The sequence below is a fragment of the Cynara cardunculus genome, assembly GCF_001531365.2.
Source record: "Cynara cardunculus var. scolymus isolate 2C chromosome LG 1, CcrdV1, whole genome shotgun sequence".
Classification (NCBI taxonomy): domain Eukaryota; kingdom Viridiplantae; phylum Streptophyta; class Magnoliopsida; order Asterales; family Asteraceae; genus Cynara; species Cynara cardunculus.
In genome coordinates, this window is record NC_037528.1 from 41,039,660 (window position 1) to 41,044,666 (window position 5,007).

Here is a 5,007-nt window from a genome sequence, read left to right on the forward strand (position 1 = left end):
ATTATCCTAATTATATTTTAGATTTTTTATATTTAAAATGAGATGTTTATTCTGTATTTGATTATGTTTATCTGCAGTTAGTTACACGAATTAAAATATAGAGCTTTAATAAGTTGTATTAATGCACAATCTACTTGTAATCTTGAGTTTTAAGTAATATACATTAATAAACAGTACTTTACGCATAAAAAGTGGTTTTTAAGAGTTTTTGTTAAATGTTTATAATATAGTATAGATTACGCATTAAATAATTTTGAGACCTGTAAATTATTTGCATTCTCGTAAAACAAGAGTGTTCTCGTTTGAACCTCCACATCTCTCTCTCTCTCTCTCTTTCTCTCTCTCTCTCTCTCTCTCTATATATATATATATATATATATATATATATATCGGGGGCTGGTTCAAATGTTAACCAAGATTATTGTGTTAACTTTGTTAACCAATCTTGGCCATTGATTCTTACGATAAACGGTTGTGATTAATCATGATAAAAAGTTAATTTTTTAAATTTACAATTTCAAAAAACATATGTGAACAAAGGGGAAAAAATGTATTTAGGTAATTTTTTTATGTAATTTTCATATCATTAATTGGGAGTTACAAAATCAAAAAACCTCATTCTTTTTATTAATGTAAGAACTATATAAATGTGTATATATATAGACATATGAACAACATGTGAACCGTATGAACATCTTCTGTATATTCAGGAGCCAACTCTGCTGTATGTACATGAACACGTATGAACCAAGGCATCTAGGGTTGTGTGTTTTCATACGTGCTCACATGTCTTCACATGTTCTCTCTCTGTGTGTGTATATGGATTCATATGAACATCTAGTGACTTGAATAGACATGAACACTTATGAATCACGACATCTAAGGCTGTGTGATTTATGATGTGTTCATATGTCTGTGTGTGTCCCTATATCTTCATTTGTCTTCATATGAACATCCAATGCACTGTGTGTTAACTTCATATTTCTTCATATGAATATCTAATGCAGTGTGTGTTAACTTCATATGTCTTCACCTGTAAACTGATTGAATCTCTTAATAGAACCAACTCTTGAATATACAGAAGCTGTTCAACAGGTCAGTTGCAGTCACCTTTTTTGCATGATAAGTGAGAACTGTCAAAGATGAGAATTATCGATTAAAACGTATGCAATATCATATTAATCCATTACCAACACAAACGTTTGATCATCGTCTTCACTTCCGGAACTCGAAGTTCGATTGTCATCATAAACCATTTTAACCTTCTCATTCCTATTGTTGTCGATCTGTTTTCCAATGGATTTATCCATATTAGCTTGGACGATATCAAAAACTTTATTATCGGAAATCTTTTAACAGTCACAAATTCAATAACATTATAGATAGATAAATCAAACTTCAAAAACAATCACAAATTGAAAAACAAGATCAATATTAAATCATCATCAATTATGATATTTTTAGATTTTGTAACTCCCAAATAATAATATGGGAGTTACACAAAATGGTAAAATTACTTTATTACCCTTGTCATTAACATATGAGATGTATGTGAACCTAATAAAAAGATTGATTTTCATTAGTTGAGCTTGGTTAACAGAGTTAACACAATAATCTTGGTTAACATTTGAACCAAACTCTCTCTCTCTCTTTCTATATATATATATATATATATATATATATATATTTTTTTTTTTTGATTGTTAAAATCATTAAACTTGGGTAAGCTACATTTAGCCAAACACCATTTCACGTTTTCAATAACATCAATCCGCCCTTTATATACACATCTTCATTTTCTAAACTTCACTCTTGCTACTAATGTTTGACTACCTAAACAATACAACTATTTCAACTATCATAAAAGCTAATCCTTAAAAAATCAAAATTTTAAGAAAAAAGATAAATAACAGTGGAGGCTTCTCATTGATTCGATTAGTGTTACTTTATATATATATATATTGATTCAATAAGATTAAGTAATAAGATAAACATATAGACTATGGAGTATACACTTGCCATTTTTGAAGAATGGGATTTCCTTCCATTATACAAGAAGTCAAAAGACCCCTAAGTTTTAGTTTTTGGAGAAATTTCCAAAAAAAAAAAAAACACAATAAAATTTAATGTTTGGAATGATTAAGTATTGGACAATTTTTTGGAACAAGTAAGTTATTCGACATTTCAAAACCTGTTAAATAACTCATTCGGCTTTCTAAAACCTGTTAGATACATCATTTTAACCTATAAAACTAGTTAAAGTGGTAAAATAATGGAAAAAATCTGAAAAAACCAATGAACTTTCATATTTTGAACGATTAAGTCATTAAACATTTTTCGAACAAAAAAAGTACTTACATTTATAAAAGGAAACAAATACACCATTCTCATTATTATTCTCAAAACATATAAAAGTTTTATCCAAAGCATAAATAATCTGCATACAAAATTTGCGCATAATTTTACCAAAAGTTGAATCAAAATATATAACAAAAGTTGAGCAAAAAAATACCAACAATTGCGCCAAATATACCAACAGTTGCGCCAAAAATACCAACAGTTGCACCAAATATACCAAAAGTTGCGTCAAAATATACCAAAAGTTGCGCTAAAATATACCAAAGTAACGCCTAATAGTTAAGGTCATGGTATGAACTATTCTTCATTTACATCATTAATTTATGGTGGAGATATAACCATTTGACTTTCTTGATGTCCAACAACATCATCACTTTAATGTTTTTCATCACCAATAGTAGCATCACCTTCATCACCGTCTTCATCGTTAATAATAGCCTCTCTTGAAATTGAATACAGTAGGATGCCTTCGGGCCATGCTGGTTGTAGCACACCTGAGGATTTCTTTACTGATGAAGATAAAGTGTGAGCAATAGTCATTAAAAATGTTATTTGAATCTGAAAATATAAATAATGGCTTATCCCAATCATTGTTTCTCCCGTGGTTGGATTATAAGAGTCCCCTACATATGATGGTATCTTCCCACCTCTATTGCCTCTTCCACCTCTATTGGCTCTTCTAGTTGTAGTCAATTTTGGAATGTTGAGTCTTGATCTACCTTTTGGCTTAACAAGTTTAGGTGGTGGAATTCATGACACATTCCATGTGTCAAATTTGAAAAAGCGTTTGGCCGACAAATCGGCCATTGTGAATCTCGAGGATATCGATGTTAACAACAAACTAGCATATGTATAAGAGCCCATCAAAGTCTTGGACAGGAAGACAAAAGACTAAGAAATAGGGTTATACCCTTAGGTGGTGTTTTGGTTCACAAAATATTTTTGGATGAAATGAAATATGTTAAAGAAATTTGAATTCGAAGGAATTGGAATGGAATGTTGTCAGGTTTGACCATCTGTTTGGTTGGCAAACATTGGAATGAAATCTGTTGAGGAATTGGAATCTGTCTGTTTGGTTCACAGAATGTAGCTATGGAGTTGGAATGAAATATTGGTAAATGACCAAAATGCCTTTTTTTGAAAATTTCTATTTTTTTTAAAACTAAAAATACTTTAACAAAATAATCATTTGATATGTAAAACAATAAAAAATACACAATTCAAATATAACCATAAGCCAAACGACGTTACTAAATCAACGCTGATTGGCGGTGGTTCAGATCAGTGGTGGTCTGTAGTGGTTCAGATGACGGTGGTTGGCAATGGTTCAGATCGATGGTGGTCCGCGGTGGTTCAGATGGCGGTGGTCAACGGTGGTTCAGACCGGCGATGGCGATGGCGATGGTGGTTCAAATCAGTGGTTGTTTAAATCGGTGGTGGTCGGCGGTGTCCGACTGTGATTCATATTGATGGTAGTCACCAGTGGTCGATAGTGGTTCAGATCGGTGGTGGTTCGTGGTACTTCAAGTGTCGTTGGTCGGATGTGGTTCAGATCGGGGGTGGTTCAAATCGGCAATTGATCAGATCGGGGGTGGTTCAGATCGGCGATGGATCAGATACGTGGTTGTTCATATCGACGATGGTTGGCGGTTATTCAGATTAGGAGTGGCTGGCTGTGATTCAGATTGGTAGTAGTTAGCGGTAAATGATGGTGGTCCGTGGTGGTTCGGATGACGATGGCCAACAGTGGTTCAGATCAGTGGTGTTCCATGGTGGTTCAAATGGCAGTGATCGACGGTGGTTCAGATCGATGATGGATCAGTGTGACGGTGGTTCAGAGCGGTAATGGTCGACGGTGATTCAGATCGGTGGCGGTCAACGGTGGTTCAGATTGGTGGTGGTTGGCGGTGGTGGTTCAGATGGTGATGGTTGGCGATGGTTCAGATGGCGGTGGTCGACAGTGATTCAGATCGACGGTGGTCGAAGGTAGTCGAAGATGGTCATATTGGGTTTTATGAGATTATAGTATATTGGGTTAAAAGCATATTTGGTATTATGAAAGTAGAGAATTCCATTCCATCAAATATCATATAGTTGCTAAGGAATGTTAAATTCCTTTATTTATAGAATTTGTAGGATTTTGAAGATTTATTTCGTGAAAAAGAATGAACCAAACAAGAAAATGGAATTTGGTCAATGGAATTCAACATTCCAATTCCATCAGATTTCTTCAGAATCTGGGAACCAAACGCCACCTTAGTCTTGGTTAAGTGGAAATCCATAAGGGGGCGGAAATGACTTGGGAACCTTACCTATTCAGCGAAATAATTTTGAGGACGAAATTCTTTTAAAGGAAGGAAGAGTTGTAACACTAAAAATTTTAGTGAATTTTGAATATTAATAGAATATTTTTAGAGTATTATTTTTATGGAGATATTAAGATATGGAGGATTTTTATTTTGGTGGATATTGAAGAGAAATATTAATATATGGTGAATCTTTTATTTTTAGTTGGTACTAGAAGTATACTCGCGCAATGCAGCGAGATACATCGTGATTTTAATATTTCATTTTATTCTTTATTTCAGTCGATATTATAATATGACTTTATGTGATTTTGAGAAATCGATGATGTTTTTATTTTTGAAT